Genomic DNA, 19,493 nt, shown 5'->3' with positions numbered 1-19,493 from the left:
CACTTCAGGTTGATTCTCTCTGTCCTTACCATGCAGACCAGTGCCAAACACAGAAGACACTAGTCCTTATTTAGATGAGTGAGGACATGAATTAAATCTGGGGCATTTAGCCTCGTTGCTTTCTGTAGCAGTGACACCACGTGTTGTAGAGCTCCCACATTTATTTACAAAAGTCTCCATTTTACCACTGGCAAAATGCAAGTATCAATTGACCTGTCTCATAAGGCCATTTGAATATTCATTAATTTTTTCTCTACATCATGAAAATATTTCATTTGCCAGTCATGGTAGTCTGTTTTCACACTGCTAATAAAGACATACCTGAGACTGGGGGTAACTTATAAAGAAAAAGAGACTGAATGGACACACAGTTCCACATGGCTGAGGAGGTCTCACAATCATGGTGGAAGGCATGTCTTTCATGACTGAGTTTTCCTTTTGCAGGAGATTTATCTGTAGCAGTGATGCTGTTTGATAGCATTTTACCCACAGTAAAAAAGAGGGCGTATGCAGGGAAACTCCCCTTTATAAAACCATCGGATCCCATGAGACTTATTCACATTCATGAGAACAGCAAAGAAAAGACCTGTCCGCATGATTCAGTTACCTCTCATGGGTTCCTCTCATGACATGTGGGAATTATGAGAGCTATAATTTGAGCTTTGGGTGGGGACACAGCCAAACCGTATCACCACCTGTGATTAAAGGAGGGCTTCTGCCTCTCCTGTTGGGCTGAGCAACAGGTAGAGATTTCTGGCTATTCACCCCAATTCATGATTTCTTCTGGGACACACAACTAAACAGTATTCCAGCCTCCTATATAATGAGGTGGATCTGTGCGGCTTCATGCTAGCTTGTGGAAACTGCGCACATGCACCATGGGTCCCATCCGGGAATGTCCCATCCTGTCCCCACCCTCCCGCTGACCTGAGACAGGTCCCTGGACCACATCTGAAGCCCTCTGTTGAAGGTGGCAGAGTCTCCTCAGCCTGAGTTCTGAAGGGGCTGTGCTCTGCTGGCCTGTTGAGCCTCCAGGTTCTGTTACGTGGGTGAGAACAAAACCTTCCACTGTGCTGGAGCCGTTATCCTTCTGGTGACTTCTCTGTTAAAACAGCAAGCATGCTTTCCCTGCCTCATACAGTAAATACGCCAAGTATCTGTTCTGATCCTTGTATTACACTGTAGTTATTTTTACTTGATTTTTATATAATGTCTGTAAGAACCTGGTGGCTGAATTTACTGTTTCCTTTTATCTTTCCTTTGTACCATGTGGCTCTTCCTCTTGATGGGAAATAGATAAAATGGCCTTTCCCTGCTCACAGTGCCCTTTCCCACCATATCACGGGGAGGGGACCCACACGAGGACTCAGCTGGACCTCAGAAGAGTCACTCTCTCCAATAGAATAGAAAACCATGTTGTTCATCACTCTCTTCCTCTCTCCCTGCCTCCCTTCCTCCCTTCCCTTCCTTCCTTCCCTCCTTCTTTCTTCCTTTCCTCTCCCTCCTTCTGCCCTTCCTACCTTTCTCTCTTTCTTCTCTCCATCATTCTCTCCCTCCTTCCTTTCCTTTCTCCCTCTTTTTCTTCCCACTTCATTGAATACCTAATGGGTTTGAGACAGGGCATTAGACCTCCAGGAAGCAGAGACAGAGCGTTGGAGTGAAGCATAAGAAAACACCACATTTATAGGTTTAAAGAGTGGTCACATACTGACAGTTCAATGTCATTCATCTTCAACTGAGTTTGTGTATTGATGTTACCTCTGGCTTTTAATCTTTCTACCTTTATTTTTTTCCCCTCACTTAAATTTTCTCAGAAAATTCTGAGCTGTTTGGAGACCTGCAAGTCACCTCAAATAATTGTGTGATGAGGAGGACATATGTGAGTAATACAGTGCACAGCTGTTGTCCTCAAGGAACTCAGTGTTCTGAGGGGAGAAACAGGAAGTGAGACTGAGAACCTCGCAACAGGTGGTAAGGCAGGTGCAGAGGGCACCGTGAACACAGAGGAAGGACTCCTAGCCCAGGATTTGGGGTTTGCAGGTGGGTTTTTGAGACTTGCAGTTGGGGCTTCTCCTCCATGGGGAAACCCACCTGGGCTTTGCTTGTCTCCTGTTGGAATGGCCACTCGCGAGGCCTGCTTTGTCCCTGTTACTGAGGCAATAGCCAGTAGCCACCTCGCCTGTCACGTGTGTGACTGAGGTAAATAACGAATTGAGTTGCCTGCCTGGGGTGCAGTCTCAGACTCAGTCTAACCATACTCCTCCCCTGCACAGAATCCTCTGTCCCGCAGCCTAACCTGGCCAGTGCTGGGTGCTGGAGACGGGCACCAACAATCCTCCTGTCCACCGCCACCATGTTTGCGGTGATGGCCATGGCTGCCAGCCATTTACAAGAAGGAGGGAGAGGACTTGATGCAAATACAGGCATCACAACCATGACGTGAAAGTGGCCACCTTGTCCAGTCAAGTAGTTCCCATCTTCATGCCATGATGCCAAGAGGTTGCTGAAGGAGATCCTAGGGAAACCCCAATCTTCTTATTTCTGGTGAAGATAAATGACAAAATGGTCACACTCTGACCTACGTTTGTCAATAGTGCTTAGAGGCCAACTGCATGAACAGAAATACAGAAACGTGATCAACGGCTATTTCTAGATGCTAACTGGAAATAAGATGGTGCCATGTAGGATGTCTCACCATTTGCGTGTGTGTATGGATCTATTCTGCGGGCATACATAGATGGAAAACATTACAAGATATTCCAGCCCATTCCAGATGCTGACGTCTCTGTGATGGTTCCATTATCAAACAGCATCATACTTCAAAACCCAGCACCTCATTCTTTGAAGCTCAGGCTCAGTGTTTCTCAACACAATTAATTGGAATAACAGCATAAAGATGACAACTTTTTAAAAATGGTAAGTGTTAATGTGATAATTAAACTCACTCATTAAGAATGTTTAGGGTCCGGAGTTTCAGTTCCTAGACCCTGGGAAAGGTGGAAAAAGGGATCAGAGGGGCCTGGTGTCCTTGTTACTCAGGTCACATGGGGGTGCCCAGGAGCCTGCCCACCACTGCACGTGGTGCAGAGACCCATGTGGGTCCCTGCCCTGTGGTGGGGATGGCCAGGTGTGTCCCTAGGCTGCCTGTGGACTAGCGGACCTAAAAGAGACAAGCTCATGGCTACATCCAGACATCATGAGTAATTCCTGTGAGCGGAAGTGAAAGGTGTGGTAAACTTAGAACAGGGTCAGCATGCTTTTCTAGTAAGGGGCTAGACAGTAAATATTCTAGGTTTGCACAGCCTGTGGTCTGTTTCAGTTGCTCAAGTCTTCATGAAAACTGCAATTGACAAGTAAGTGAATGGGAAAACTGTCTTCCAACACAACTTCATTTACATGAATAGGTGGGGGTGGTAGTTTCTTGACTTCTGATCTAAAGGAATGGCTGATATTAATTGAGAACTTAGAATGTGTTCTAACTATTGGCCATGCATACATTTGCTTAATGCTTTCACAATCCTCTGAGAAAATTCAGGCACAGGCACAGCTCAGTAAACTGCCCAAGGTCTTCTGCTAGTGAGTGGTGGGATGAGTGCTGGAACCTGGGCATGGTGCTGTGTCATCTGCACTCAGCAAGCGCTGATGCTTCTGAGCTGCTCATTCTCACGCAGGTGCTTCGGGGGAAGCTCCACCTGTTCAGTGCCGGAGCTGAGAGGTCCCTTCACTTTCACTGATGCCCTGGTTGTGGAGTGCTATAAGGCTCCTGTTGCCATCAGCATGCAGAAGACCTTTTTTTCCTTGAAGTTCCAAAGCAATGGATGTAGTCCCTTTATTTCTATAATGATTGCTCTGCATTCGGCATGGGGAAGTGTACTGATATTTGCTGTGTGAGCCAGAACGTGCCAGTCACAGCTACCCTACCTTTGCTGAATCTTTACTGCTCACCCACCTCTCCAGATGTCTCTAACTCCATTTTTTTTCAGGCAGGAAGCAGGCTCAAAGCGGTCAAGTGATACTTCCCAAGCCACATTCTTCTTGGGAGATGCAAGTAGACAGCCAGACTAAGCTCAGCTTCTCCAGAACAAGAGTTTTCTCCAGGCTGCCTCTCTGCAGAGCGTGCCAGCATGTTAAAACTGATCAGAGCTGTAGTGGAGTTTTAATTGTACTTCATGGAAGACTATTTGGTGTTTATGTTGACAATAGCTATTCACATCCTAAATTGATGACCTTGCTCATCAGTATGATTTTCATTTTCACCAATATCATTCAGAAGTTGATTATTTCTAGTGGAGTTTTCCACAGTGACATCAGAAAGCATTGCAACAAATGACACAGCTTGGGGATGAGTCACACCCCCATTTTGGATCTCATTCATTGATGGAGGAAAAAATTTTAAAAAATAGATGGGATGCTCTTAAGATTGTTTTTTCCCAAAACCCACTTAACTTTAGAGATAATGCATTGAGCAAATACAAACAACAACAACAACAACAACAAACCTCTGACATTTGAACGCCTCAAAAGTGTCAAAGAGCAGGATGCTAAAAAATAACATAATTGTTCTTTTGATCACATGTGATTTGAGCCAATTCTGTGAGTGACAGATGCTGGTCACCACGTGAAAATGTGGCCGTGCCTGTGCACTGAGCTCCTGCCACAGTGGATGGAGAACGCGGTGGGAAAGAAAGTCCCGTGCGTGGTTCAGGTGGGTGAACCCGCAGGGCACAGCAGGGCTCCTGGGGGACAGTCTCTGCCGGCAGGAGACATCGTTCCACGCTCCTGGCACCGTCAGTGAGTGGAGAGCTGCCCAGAGCTTCGTGGTGCAAAGTAGGAGCTCGTATTGGTTCACAGCCAACCCCATATCAGCGTATCCGACAGAGAAGGAAACTGAGTTACAGAGAGACAAACTGACTCACAGGCATTCAAATAGCCCTTAGTTCTCAGCCCGGGATTTGAGCCCAAGTGTTTGGACAGGAAATTTCTCACTTTTAACTCTGTCAGACCTGGCTACCGTCCACGTAAAATTCTCATCAATGTCACCAGAAGGGTTGAAGCCAGAGGACTGCAGTGAGCCGGGAAGGTGAATTGGGAGCTGCAGGTGGGACCCCAGCTGTGGTTGTGTCGTGTTCTCTGTGCAAGGTCTCTGCTGGGCTGGGTAAGGCTGGTGCCCTCCTGGAATCCCCTCAGCCACAGGCAGCAGGTGCCATGGGAGCCCTGCTGCCACCCCTTCTCCCTCTGCCAGGGTCCTGGTTCATCCGATGGTGCGGCTCCCACCAAGCTGCACCGCTGTGCAGACACTGTGCAGGAAAGCAGGCTGATGTGGATGGTTCTCAAGTCAGGAAACCACTCAAGACCCTTTTGGGGCCCTCAAAATTGGAAAAACCTCCAGGAACTTAGCAATCTCTTCTCCAGCGAGTCCCCAAAGCCCCATCCTTCCCTGCGCCTCCCCACCACGGGGACGCTTACCACCACTCCAGACACACAGCTGCATGAAGACAGCTGGAATTGTGGAAGAGCTTTGCCGTTTTTAATGAGCTATTGAACACAAATCTGCTTCCTTGATGTTCTCACTTAACTGCTATCTCACTTTCCTTGAAGCTTTCACAACTCGCTGATTCTGGATATTTTTTCCAGAGTGATAGAGAATGCCAGCCCTCTCGGCTAGGGCTCTATGGCAAGCTGGGTCAGCAGAGGAGGGAGCGTGCAGGCGCCTCCTGAGGCCAGAAGCTTCCAGACCCACAGCACGGCAGGCCGCCCACACACACACCCTGTCAACCTCACGCCCGCGTCCTCCTTAGGGCATGGAGTCTTTGGCTACTTTCTAGTGAATGCTGATCAGTTTCGAATGCCTCCGGTGCGGAGCCCACAGAAACAGAGCTTCCCTGAGCCCCTCTCCTTCAGACCCTACCAACCTGAGGAGCCCAGTGCTCCTGGGAGGACCCCACACTGCCCGGCTCCCCAGCAGGCCTCTGATTTCACTGTAGCCATGAAGTCCTCCGGAGGAAGAGCGAGTGAGGGTGCTGCCCACCCTGTCCCGGGTATCAGCATTTCTGTAGAAGCACCTCTGGGGGCCCTCCATGCACCCCTGCACCATGGACTGTGCCACCATTGCCCGTGAAGACGGCTGTGATCCCTCGGCTGGAGCCCTTGCCTGCCCAAGTGGGGGCTCTCCTTGGATGACTCTGGTGTCATATGGTGTCTGACCTCTCCCGTGTGCCAGGAATGCAGCTGGCCCTGTGCTAAAGGTGAGATAGCAACTCCGCAAACACTGCATGACATTTCTGTACCAGGTGTGACAAGAGCTGTGTGCCCAGGTGTGACTGTGGGGCACATGGGAGGGGTCTAGGGAGGCAGAGATGCCTTCACGTGGTGGGAGGTGCAGCCGGGCACAGGAAAACCTCAGGACATAAGTGGCGGGTGGGGAGCACAAGACAGCCCTTCCGGTTACTCGGGGGAGCCCAGGGCAGCCCTTCCGGTCACTCGGGGGAGCCCAGGGCAGCCCTTCCAGTTACTTGAGGAGGTCTGTCCTGTAATTAAGCACTGAATTAGTGAATTATGAACCCTTGCTCTAGGAGGAAATGCAGGACATTTATCAGTCAGGGTTCTCCAGAGAAGCAGAAACAAAGGTGTGTGTGTGTGTGTGTGTGTGTGTGTGTGTGTGTGTGTATAGAAAGAGTGAGGGATTCTAAGAAATAGGCTGATGTGATTGTGGGGGTTGGCAAGTCCACAGTGCTCAGGGTGGGCTGGCGGAAGAGCAGATATCTCGGTCTAGGGTGGGGAGCATCTGCAGGGGAACCCCCTGGGTTCTGGGCCTCCGTCCGTGTCCTTTTAGGCCTTCAGAGGCCCGGTTGAGGCCCATGCACAGCAGGGAGGGGTCTGCTTTACTCAGAGTCTGCTGACCTAAATGTTAGTTCCATCCAAGAACAGCCTCACAGAAGCACCCAGAATAATGTTTGACCAAATATCTGGGCACCATGGCTCAGCCAACTCAACACAGAAAATGAACCATCACAGCTAGAGTCCTGCAAGATTCTGGTCACAACGGTTTCATCAGTGACCAGCGTGTGGCATAGCGTGACATGTGCTTCTGTTTAAAGACGCCTGTGTCAACCACGTCGTCCACCATCAGCCGGTGCCTCACGCCTGCTCGTGGTTCCTCCAACCACAGTTTCTGCTGAGGCACGTCATGGCCTCTTGCTTCCAGGATCCCAAGACAGCAGTAGAGACTGCACCTGGGGCCATTTTAAACTGCGAACTCACCCACAGAAATGCAGAAAACACGTCACTAACTGTACCTCCGAAAGAAGCCATGTTTACAGTCTGAGAGCTGACGGAAGGAGGCTGGGCGTGGAACTGTGTCTCGGGTGACCGGAGCCTCCACTGCCTGTGGAACCGGCTGTGATCCCACGGCTGGAGCCCTTGCCTGCCCCAGTGGGGGCTCTCACTGTTCATGCCCACAAACGGCCGCGACTGCGCCTCGGGTATTGGGGTGAAGGTTTCAAGTGGATTTTATCAAGTAGGCAGATTTGTAGGCACCAAATCAGCCAATCATGAGTATGGCTATGTGTGAGGTGTGCTCTGCTGAGTGGCCGGGACGTAGTCCTGGTGACAAAAACTGAGACCTTCAACCTGGGGAGAGGTGCAAAGCCAGGGGGCTTCCATGGGGGAAGCCCCCTGGCTGGGGGGTCTGCTGCTTTTATAAAAGGCATGGGAAGTTACTGAAGAGTTTTTAAAGTGAGTGGTGATCAGATCTGCACTGTGGATGAGTGATGTTGATGCCACTGGACTGGGGGCGGGGGGACCCTGGAGCCGGGGCTGTCATGGGCTGCAGGCAGGAGGTGGTGCTGTTCTAAGCATGACAGCCACGGGAGGATGGACAGAGGTCACGGCTGTGCGGGTGCCACATGGGGAGCAGGAACACAGCTGAGCAAGGACAGGGAGGAGGAAAGGTTTTTGTTTGCCTCCCAGGTTTTTGATTGCATTCCCTGAAACAAGCTCTGTCTTCCACCTTCCCACCACTGTTTCCCATGCCCAAGGCAACAGCCATGTTTCCCCGCCCACGCAGACCTCCCTGACGCTCTCTCCCATGGAGGGTGGTCTGTTTCGCTGCCCTCCCAGACTTCTCTGGGCACCCCCACCCCCATCAGTTCTGCTGTCCACGTCCAGCCAGGCCTCTTCCTTCCAGCCACTGTGCTCTTCCTCTCAGACCAGGCACTCCTGCATTAGCATGTTAGACTCCTCTGCAGGGAAGATGAGGTTGCTCAGCCCTGTTTCTGCCCATTTCTCATGCAGGGGCAGTGAGGACGCAGGTCCCGGGAGAAGCCCCACTTCTGGGGACTCGGCATGAGGAGAGGTCTCCAGGGGCATCCTGGGGACTGCGGCCTGACCTGCTGCTTCTCTCTGGGTCCTGGACCCTGTGGTGTCTCAGAATGAACAACACCCACGATGGTGACTGGCACGGGAGGTTGCGCCCACCCCTGCTTCCTATTTAGCATTGTCAGGCAGCACCCAAGGCAACCCCACCTTCACCACATTGGGTTCAGCTTGGAGTCTGCAGGCTTTTAAGATCCTGAGCCCAGCGGTGCCCCAGCCGTGCTGGATCCTGTGAGTAATGAATTATCTGTGATTAACTTGCAATTAACCAGGTCTCCTTCTTCCCCAGGCATTCCAAATAAATATTTACAAGGAATTCTGATCAGATGCTCACTGTCCAAATTAATATTATTTCATCTGAAAATACAAGAGTGTTTTCATTCCAAATCAGCTGTTGTTGGGAGTCCAATCAGCATATGGTGTGACGAAGCATAACAGAGAAAGATGCTGTGTGGGGACATCTAACATGGGTGGCAGCCGCAGGGAGGCTGGAGTCACACCCTGGCCTCAGGGTTGTTTCTGAGAATCCAAGGCTGCTGGCCTCTGGTGCCACCTCCCACGCCACTGTTCACTCCTGGGATGTCCTCAGGATCCCCCCACCCACCAAGTGTGAGTCTGGTGCTGAGCGGCGTGCCTGCGCCCGCTGGGTTCCCCTCTTGGAGGGCAGCGCTCTGGAAGGTGCAGCAGAATGACGAGGTCCCGCTGCTCACAGGCCTTGCCAGAGAAGGGAAGAGAAGAGAGCGGCGGATGGACCCGGCCGCCTACGTGGGGCCTGAAGATGGCATCTCTGACTGCACCCTCTTCTGGAAGCATGAAGGGGCCGGTGGTCTAATGGTCAGAGACAAGGCTCTCAAATGAATATACCCTGGTCTTTGAGACGAGCTACTTCTCTTGGATCCTGTTGGGTAAAATGTGTGAACTTAATCATCAGCGTCTACTCTTGCCACTGCAAAGATGGTTGCTTGCACCTCAGTCTGCACAGTGTCCACATGGCTGTACTTCTGGGAGTACAGCGGTTAGGGTTAGGGTTAGGGTTAGGGTTAGGGTTAGGGTTTGGGTTTGGGTTTGGGTTAGGGTTAGGGGTATTACTGTGAGCCAGTGAGTCACAGAGCACCTGTCCCCACATGTGACAACTTATGTCTGCTTTTCAGGCCTCCTCTGGGTTCACTCCCTGATCCCGACCATCAGCTCTCCCCATGCCCTGCTCCATCCTGGTGACGCTCACGCTCAGGAGCCACCCAACATGGATCTAGCACCATCTGGGGTTTGTGCAGGTTCTGGCACCTCTGCTCAGGGCACGGGTCAGCCCTCTTGTGTTTCCAGTTCGGACCCCAGACGAGAGGCTCAGGCACACCACGGCTGGTACGTTCTCTAGAGCAGATTCACTTCCACCCCATCAGCCCAAGCAAGGCCACGGCTGGGCTCAGGATCCTTGGGGCAGGGCAGCGCTCCCCTCTCGTGGGCAGTGCGAGGCAGTGTGGAAGCGGCTGCCTGTAATGCGTCCCACCCTCCCTCTCCTCTGAATTTTATCTTTTAAGTAGAAAACGTCAGAGACTTTAAGTGCTGTCCACGGTCATATAGTAAAACTCCGGGTCTTTTTGAGTTTGGAGAAAATCTTCATGACTGTGGAAAGATGAGTGTTCTCTTAGTCACCATGACTCCAGCAAACCACACGCTCATGACTCGATCTCGTGTGGGTTCATGAAACACCAGCTTTGTGGGATGAGCCCGGCTCATGGTTGTGTGTTTCTTACAGAAGCCCTTGGGGAGCACGACCGTTCCCCACCAGGCTGAGCTGCCTGTACTTCCTTCCCACTCACGGATCTCGCTGTGAACCTCAGGCCGTGCATCCAGTCCCGTTCACACCCCTGGAACACGCGGGGCTTCTCACCGAGGTGTGTGGACTGTGACTGCTTTTTCCTCTTCTCCAGTGCAAAGCCTCTTCAGCCTGTGTGGGCTCATTAACATTTAGTGAGCACCTACTGTGTGTCAGGCACCTGCCGGGTGACAGGGCAGCCCCTGGAGAGCAGGACGAGTCCCTGTGCTCCAGGAGATGTAAAGGCGGGTCATGTTATGTTGTGACCACGGTGTGAGATTCAATGTGGGAGAGCCGAGCTGGAGAATCCAGGAAGGGAAGGGTGGGGCCCTGTGTGGCTGGGGCAGGGGCTGAGAGCTTTATCTGGAGAGATGTTCCAGCTGGTCTAGAAGCCTGAGTCAAACAGGAAGCATAGAACATCTCTCGATGTCATGAGACAGAGGTGGCAGCCTGTGGCAGGTCCAGCCAGAAAGGCAGGGCTTGAGTGATCCAGGCTCTGGGCAGAGAAAATCCCAACAGCTGCTTTTGCTGGCAGCGTTTAGGAGCAGGCGAGTCTGGCTGGAAATTCATGGTCAGGTTGTGTTTGGTCGCAATGAGAAGAGAGAAGAAAGACAGAGAGAAGTCGAGGAAGCCCCAGGAGTGGTGGCCGGGCACTGGCGGGGTGAAGAGGGGGGCTGCTCCGAGCAGGCGGAGGAGGGGAACGGGGGCTGAGAAGGCGGCTCCTCTAAGCAAGTGGGAGCCTCTTTGCACCCAAACCCGGCGAAGGGAAAGGCTCCTGCCAGCTGCACTCTGTGTGGAAACGCTCCATGTCCTTCCCCGGGTGCAGGAGTGCCGCAGAGCAAACGCTTCCTCCTCTGGAAGCATGAGGAGCCGGTGGGCCTGCTGAAGGCCCATCCTCGTGGTCAGCTCTTCCGCACTGCGCATCTCCGGGTCATTTTAATTCCTCCCAAGGCACTTTTAGGATCCCTGTCTCAGCGCAGAGCCCTTTCCCACCCGAGCGCCAGCAGGATCCCTGTCCTCTAGGTAACGCAGGCACGAGATCGGTCCAGTCAGACCAGAAGATCATTGCTTAGTCCTTGCTTTCGTGGGGGAGGGCCGTCCGAGAGTGTGGCAGCATACTGACAGCCCAGAAACTCCTTGTCAGGTGGAAAGAGCCTTCTGTTTCCTACAGGGACCATCAACAAGAGGCCTCGTGAGTCTTCCTGAGATCTGAGTTTCAGACAGGAGCTGTTTCCCAAGTGCATTTTCTTTAGACATCTGCAAACGTGTAAGGACGTGCTCCTCATCAACTGGCCGGGACCGGTGCACTCTTCTGGAGGTGAGACTTCCACTGAAATTCAGCTGAGCTCATGTCATTCCAGAGGTCAGTTGTCACACGGCCATGTGTGCCTGCTGCAGCTCAGTCCCGATTCTCTGCCAGGAATGAGATTTCTCATCCTCCCCTCCATGCAGGGCCCCACTGGGCCTCTCTCCAGACCATGGGTGCGCCCTGCCCTGCACCGCGTGGGTTCTGCCCTGAGTTTTCCTTTTCCTGTAGACCACGAGCTCCTCCACACTCGGACGGCACTCAGGAGCCGCTGTGCCTCCTGTGGAGTAGACACCCAGTCACCACTTACAGGAATGTCTTAGAAGATCTTCCACTTTTCCATTTATTTCTGATCTAAAAAAAAAATAAATAAGTAGAAAACTGGTTCATGGTGTAGTTGACAGAAAATATGTTATCTGTCCTGTTCAGATAGGCCATCCCCCAGTTATTTAAGTTATAAGATCATATCGCCTAAATAAGGTCACCCCTGTTGGGAGATTATGTGGGCAGCTCAGGTCGGCAGCGGGAGGCTGCTCCGAAACCCTGGGAGGCTGATCAGTTCTTCCCACAGGAAAGAGAGTCGCTCACTGGAACTCCCACAGACGGAATTTGGAAAACAGATTAAGGCCCAGGTCATCGTCTGGGGCCTCTGTGGGGACGTGGGCCACCTCCCCGTGGCTTCCTGCTTTACTCGGAGACGTTCTGAAACCTGCCTGGGGTGACAGCCTGAATGCTGATGCCACTGGCAAGTCCCATGTCCCAGGGGCTCAGAGGCTCGGCAATGGCCTTTCTGCTCAGGTGACAAGCTTTGCCTTTCTCTCTTATTTTTTAAAATCGTACTTTAAGTTCTGGGGCACATGTGCAGATCTTGCAGGATTATTGCATAGGTACACACATGCCATGGTGGTTTGCTGTTTCCAGCCCCCTGTCACTTACATCAGGCCCTTCTCCCAGTGTTATCCCTCTCCAACCTCCCTACCCACGCTGTCCCTCCCCTAGCCCCCCGTCCCCCAACATACCCCTGTGTGGGATGTTCCTGTGTCCATGTGATCTCATTGTTCGTCAACACCCACCTGTGAGTGAGAACAGTGGTGTTTGGTTTTCTGTTCTTGTGTCAGATTTAAAGGGTGAGGGTGGCAGCAGGAGGCCCTGGCCTGGCCTTTCCCGCTGCCACCTGCAGTCTATCCCCAGGCCTCCCAGCTGGGGAACTAAGTGCTTGTGGCGTTTTTCTTTTTGAACTTTGACAACTGCTCATCAGAGTCATAGGAGGAGAGATCTCACATTCTCCCCGAGTGGACTTTGGATTCATTTTATTTTCGGCTTGGACTTAGAATCAAGCACACACTTGGAGGCCACCTGAGGAAGCTGAGGAAGGTATATGGTTTCCAGGGCCCTTTGCATGCACGATTCAATTTTTCAAACACACTTAGATTTTCAAAAACATCCTCTTAGAAAGGACGTCTTCCCTGAACCTCGCTGCTCGGAGTTTCACTTCTTACTGCTGAGCATTCCCTGGCGGTCACTTGTCAATTATCAAATGTCCGGCGGTGATGTTGGAGCTGCCTGTCTCTTGCTGGAGTCCGGGAGCTGGCAGGGAGCTGCGCGTCGTCTGGCACTGTGCCCGCCCCAGTGTGAGTTCCACAGACGGATGAAAGCTGAAGGTGTCGAACCGGAGTGAGCTCCTTGCAGAGCCTGGCCGACCTCTCCGACTCAAGCCTCAGCTCTGCCACGTCCTGAGATCCAACTCTGCACAGGCCACCTAATTTGATCTCGGCTTCCTCATCTGCAAAACAGAGATCACGGTTCCCACATGGCTGGGTTGAGTCATGGGGATCAGCCTCGTGTCCTCTATGAATCCCAGTGTGCGGGGCCGGCCAGGGGCCGTCGTCAGCATTGGCTCCTCTCACCCCTCTGACCAGGCAGGGCACTTGAGGACATCCTCCGTGTTCATACCGGCGCTGGGCTTGGAACTCAGAGCTCACGTGTGCTGCATACATCCACCGTGCAGGCCCCAAAGCATCCTCCTCACGAGGGGACCTGGTTATGGGTGATCCTGCAGTGGAACTGGGGTGCCCAGAAGAAGTTTGGTTGACTGCGGTTCAATGAACATTCTGAGAAGCAGAAGGTTTTGAAGGCCTCAGAGTCGCCAGGGAAAGAAAAAACGTGCATTTTTTTTTTTTTTGCTGTTATTGAAAATCTTTATAAAATGCACATGAATACAGTAAAGCAGCTCGCACGAAGTGGTGCCTGCCACGTGCCAGGCTGCATGCTGCGGACACAGTGTGGGGTTTAGCCTGCGTGCCATTTCTTCTTTTTATTGTTACGGGAAAGCCAAGACCAGAAGAGGCTGAGGAACGTGTCTAACATTATGCATGATGGGTCCTGGAATTGACCCTAAATTTGTCTTATCCCCAAACTTCCTCCTCTTACCTCACTCTCTGCCTTACGGGCTGTTTAGGAAACACATGGAAACTTCTTGCATTTCTATGTATGTACGTATGTGCGTACGTGTGTGTGTACGTATGTATGCATGTGTGCACACATGTATGTGTGTACGTATGCACGTCTGTTCAGATGGAGTCTTGCTCTGTCGCCTAGCCTGGAGCTCAGTGGAACGATCTCAGCTCACTGTAGCCTCCTTCTCTTGACATTCAAGCGATTCTCCTGCCTCAGCCTCCCAAGTAGCTGGGACTACAAGTGCCCGCTGCCACACCCAGTTAATTTTTATATTTTCAGTAGAGATGGGGTTTCACCATGTTGGCCAGGCTGGTCTTGAACTGCTGACTTGAAGTGATCTGCCTTCCTTGTCTTCCCCAAATGCTGGGATTACAGGTGTGAACCACTGCGTTGGCTATATTTTGTTTCTATGTTTTTCTAGTTAATCTGTTGGAATTGGAAGTCCGCCTGCGATTTGGCTGGTTCCCATTTAGGTGCTTCTCTCCCTGCCATTTCCCTGTGGTCACGGCTCTCTCCTCGCTGTTCCTGAGCCACCGAGTCTCACTGCAACCCCGGCTTTCTCCCTTCCTCGTGCCTCGCTGCTCCTCACGGAAGGTGCTTCTTCAGGAGCCGCACCCCCTTCTCATCCCAGTCAGAGGTCTCCAGTGCAAGCCTTTGTTTAAGCATGACACGTCCGACCTGCTTAGGAAGGCTCCGCTCTGCCTCAGGGTTTCCACTATCCACTGCACTCACTACTGAACAGTGATGTTGCAGGAACCCATGGGGTCTCGTGGGAGAGGAATGTCATCCCTGCGTGGGATGCACCCACCCAGACAGGCCACTGGGCGCACACATTGGGCAGTTGCTCAGGGTCACCCACCGAGGGGCAGAGCGGAGCCTGGAGCCGCTGTTTGCTCCAAGCCACAGACACGGGGCCTTGCTGCCTTGCACCTTGTCCTGAAGGTGGACGGATGGCTGTCAGGCTCCAGAGGATCTGTCCACCCGCTCCCCAATACGAGCAAACTTTCTCTCCTCCGCGCTTCCTCAGCCCTGACAGGGCTCAGCATCCTCTGAGCTGTGCGATCTGAGACTGCTCATCACTCTCAGGTTAAAATGCGTCTGCCACTCCTGTGACACCTGCCCCGGTATTTCAGGTCATCATCTTGTCTCTTCTCCACCTCCACAGCCACCCTTTGCCTAAACCACCATTAACCCCGTCTGATGGACCCTCCCCCGGGACCCCCCTTCCTTCCTTCTCCCTGTGTCTCCCCATAGCTGGCGTCTTGTCGTTCCTGGAAGCTGCTCAAAAGCACAAACCAGGCCAGGCTGCTTTTCTGCTGAAAGCACTGGAAGGTTTTAATTTTACCTTAAGTTAGCCCTAAAGCTCTCTTCCTAGCATGCAAAGCCCCAGGTGGCTTTCTTGTTTCTTGAACAAAGCAGATGATCCCCAGGCCCTCCCCCCAGCTCTCCCCTCTGCCGCGGCTTCTCCTGGACGTGGCCCAGGGTCTCTGTGATTCACGTCTTAGCTCCAGCGTGAGGCTTCGCTGCTCGTCTGCCAGCTGTTTCTCCCGTCCCCAGAGCAGCCGCCAGCAGAGACTTGGAGTTTCCAGACTGGTTTGTGGCCTTCACTCCTGGCCTGGCCCACCTTCTCCCGTCCTCACTGTCCCGCTCACCTCTGGGGTCTGGGGCTTTGTGCCTGAGGTCGGCCTCGCATGGTGGCTGGAAACAGGAATGCACACTGGGTTTTGCACCTGATCTTGCCCCACTGTGAGTTCTTTTAATGCCACAGATGAGGCATCTCCAGAAAGGTGCAGGCAGCCTGGGAACACACTTGGGGCTTCCTGTTTTCATTCCTTTCTTGGCTCGTGTCTATGTGTGTCTCCCCCTAAAGCCAGGCTGCACCGAGGGATGGGGAAGGAGGGGGGTCCCGGAGTCCTGCAGGCCAGGCTCAGGCTCGGCCCCTCCCTGCCCCTCAGGTCTGCAGAGAACTCTTGGGGCAGTGCTGTGGCCGGGAATGTCCTCCAGCTTCTTTTGTGAAGTGCTCTCGTGGGCAGGGATTTGATTTTCTCTTTCTCTCCTGTCTGGAACGGAATCATGGATGGCTGTGTCTGTAACACAGAAATAGCAGCGTGGCTTAAAGACCACCATGCTCCCCAGAGCCTGATTGTCCTGACATGTTCTGCTCATATTCTGCAGGTTTCTGAGAAAGGCTAATGAAATTAAATGAGTTTATATTGGCTCCTAAGCAACTCTGAAGTCCCAAGCTGAGCAACTGAGTCTGATCTTCTGATGACCATAGAGCTGTGGGAATTCCGTAGGCTGCAGCTCGAGTCTCACAGACTGGCAAAGTGTCACTGAGACAGGCCCCTTGCTCGGGTCTGTTCCCGTGGTTCCAGGAGGATGGAGGGAGCTCTTCGTCAGATGTAGTGTGACTTCTTACCCCACTGGACGTGCAGATACACCACGTCCAGTCACACCCGGCACCATCACCCTCACCGCTGTGCAAGCAGCCCCGCAGCAGGCCGCGTCCGCCGCAGACTCCTTCTGCCCGCTCCTGTGCGTTCCTGAGTGAGGGCTGTGCGAAGCCCCGTGGTGGGAGACACAGAGGATTTAGAGAGAGAAGATAAGCACAGCGATTGCAACCAAATAGGATTTGTGACAAGAGAGAGGGTCAGACTGCGCTGGCCTGGAAGGGGAACCGATGAGTCTGAGATGGGAAGGGCTGAGTTTGGGAAGGAGGCCGTGTATGGAGCGGGGACAGAAAGAATTCACAATCGAGGACAGAAGGATGTGATGTGAGGCCAGGCCTGTCAGGACACCCAGGATATGTCCAGGAAGCCGCGAGCCAGACAGCTGGGAAAGTCCTTTGTGTGTGGGAAGGGGATGGGGGCGGAGGAGCCGAGGGCGACAGCAGAAGGCCTCGGGGCTGCTGTGACAGCGGTTCTGTGTTTGCCGCTGGCTGTTTGGATGCTGAGAGCTGATGGTCGTGCCGGTGTCTACGGAGCGTCTGCTCTTCCGAGTACTTTCCAGGGGTGACTCATTGAATGTCTCCTTCCTAGGCGAGAGAACAGACGCAGACGCTAAGGCCCTTGCTCGAGGTCACATGGGAACGAGGACGTGCAATCGGTCAGTAACCTGTTGCCCCTCCTAGGAGGGAGCTATGGGAGGCCCTCACCACGGCTGCAACGCGGTGCACGTGTCCGTTCATTCCCTCAAAACCAGCCACTCGCTTAGTCTATGGCAGATGCCGTGCTAAGGCCAACTTGAAGATTGACTGGGGTGGGAAGGTGAACCGAGCTTCGGAGCAGAGCAGCTGAGAAGGCAGGGCAGGGTGAAGGCACTCACCGTGCCGTGTGTCCCCCGCTGTTCAGGGGCTGCAGCTCCTTCTCAGAGCCCTTCTGGGGCTCCTGGGCCTGCGGCTTCTGTGCTGCAGAGCTGAGAGCCCTCGGGAGACTGCACCCCACGCCCTGGGAACTCTGCTTCTCGCCCTAAGAGCACTGGCCCTACAGGTGCTTGTAGTTTAAATTTTCCTTCTGGCTTAAGGCTTCCAGAACTTCCTACAGAGGTACAGGAGCCCATCTCAGGACTCAGAGGAGCCACGTACGCCTGGCCTGCTAGGGCCCGCTGGTTCAGCTGCAGTCCCGCGCGGCGGGGCTCGGCCAGGTCAGCCTGCACCTGGCTTCCTCCGCCTCCCACCGAGTCCTCCACTTTCACACAGATTTCCTCAGGAAGCACTTCCTTGATGAACGCTTGTACACAGACCTCTGCTTCAGAGACAGCCTCTAGAGAACCCAGCCTAAAACGTCTCCCGTGAGCATGGACCAGGTGGACAAATGAATGAATGAGATACTTCTTTTCGTTGAAAGAGCCATCCCCGGTGGAGGAGGATGCACCGCGTTGCTTATGTGTGTGTCTCCCTCTGAATGTGAGTGGAGAGCTCCACGCCGGCTCCGGGGACATGCCCAGATCCTGTCCCACCTGCTGTCCCAAGGCAAAGGGAGAGGGGCTTCCGGAGACAGCAGGTTTGCTCAACACTTCACCCTCTACTCCCCTCTCAGAGAGTTCCAGATACTGAGACTCGGCACAGTGAACCTTTGATAAGCACGCATTCAGTATATATATTGCATTTTAAGATGGCATCTCTCTCCAGCTTACTTGGCCACGGAGTCCTTCCTGCACAAAGCTCGTTTAATGTTCATCGTAAGGGACTTTCCACATAAAATGCTCCACCAGCTCTTGTTCAGGGATACATTCCCCTGGTGGGGGAAGAAACTGGGTGTAGTGGGCGATGCTGGGTGGAGCCTCCACAGCTGAGGGCCTCCGGGCACTGCAGGGACTGCAGGAGCAAGACGTCTTCTCCGGAGGTGAAGCCATTTTTCGCAAGAGAATTATGACAAATCTACTTTCCATTAAACAACTGAACTGTGTAATTGTTACAGATTATAATTTTTTTCTAACAGGACAGGGCATAGCTGGAAATTAAGCAGATTCTATGAACAACCAAACCTAATGAATCCTGCAAAGATTGAGCTGTGTAAGTGGCAACGTCGGGAGCTGCAGCAGATTGTGTGTCAGTGAGTGAACTGTGTCAGATATTAATTATGTCATCACGGGTGGAATGCGGTGCGGGAAGTCACCAGGCCTCCACGTCAGGTGTGGCTGTCACTCCCGAGCTGTGAGCGTGGCACCTGCCGGGCTGTGATGGAGTCGAGGTGGGTTGAAGGTTCCGGAGATGAGAACCCTGAGGACGCCGCTCGGGAAATGCCGGTGTCCGATCCAAGTCACCCAGGAGGGAGGCGGCAAGAATGTGAATCCTGCTAATGGACCCAGGGCAGCTCCCACACCAAGTGTCACTGATGATGGAAGTGATTCTTCCTCTTGTCTGCATGAGGATGCAAAGAGAAAGGGCAACTTTGGGACGCACTGATCACCGTGGCTCTGCCTCTGCGAGCATGCATGTGCGGGCGCTCTAGGCCAGGCACAGGGCAGGGGCCTGGAGGTGCGGGTGTTGACCTCAGAGAGTTTCTAATCTGGGGAGCAGGGATGTGATCACAGCTCAGGAGCAGGCAGTGGTTGTAGCAGCTGTGTTGTGGAGAATGACAGGCTCTGAATCAATGTGGCAAAGCTAGTGACTGCCCCGTGGTGGGCTGCACTTAGTAAGATTTGGCAGAAGGGCCAGACGCGGTGGCTCATGTCTGTAATCCCAGCACTTTGGGAGGCTGAGGTGGGCAGATCACAAGGTCAAGAGATCGAGACCATCCTGGCCAACATGGTGAAACCCCGTCTCTACTAAAAATACAAAAATTAGCCAGGCATGGTGGCACGCACCTGTGGTCCCAGTTACTTAGGAGGCTGAGGTGGAAGAATCGCTTGAACCCAGAAGGCGGAGGTTGCAGTGAGTCAGGATTGCACCACTGCACTCCAGCCTGGGTGACAGAGCAAGACTCCTTCTAAAAATAAAAATAAAAAGATTTGGCAGAAGCTGTAGTTCTTGTCCTTCTTTGAGTTCTTATTTACTCCAGACTGAGTCCAGCCAACCTTTGTGGGACATTCATCATTTGT

At 52.8% G+C, this 19,493-nt stretch overlaps 1 long non-coding RNA gene across 1 annotated transcript; it reads left to right on the top strand.

Moving 5' to 3' along the window:
* Window positions 1-1,746: 1,746 nt before the first annotated feature.
* Window positions 1,747-11,730, top strand: LOC141583582 (uncharacterized). Its single transcript, XR_012516238.1, has 5 exons — window positions 1,747-2,916; window positions 3,984-6,245; window positions 9,525-9,735; window positions 10,130-10,268; window positions 11,361-11,730. It is a non-coding gene; the product is annotated as an uncharacterized LOC141583582 (long non-coding RNA).
* Window positions 11,731-19,493: the final 7,763 nt, after the last annotated feature.

This window comes from Saimiri boliviensis, chromosome 1, assembly GCF_048565385.1.
Source record: "Saimiri boliviensis isolate mSaiBol1 chromosome 1, mSaiBol1.pri, whole genome shotgun sequence".
Classification (NCBI taxonomy): Eukaryota; Metazoa; Chordata; class Mammalia; order Primates; family Cebidae; genus Saimiri; species Saimiri boliviensis.
The sequence above is the reverse complement of the archived record's forward strand: the minus strand, read 5'-3'. Positions and strand labels throughout refer to the sequence as shown.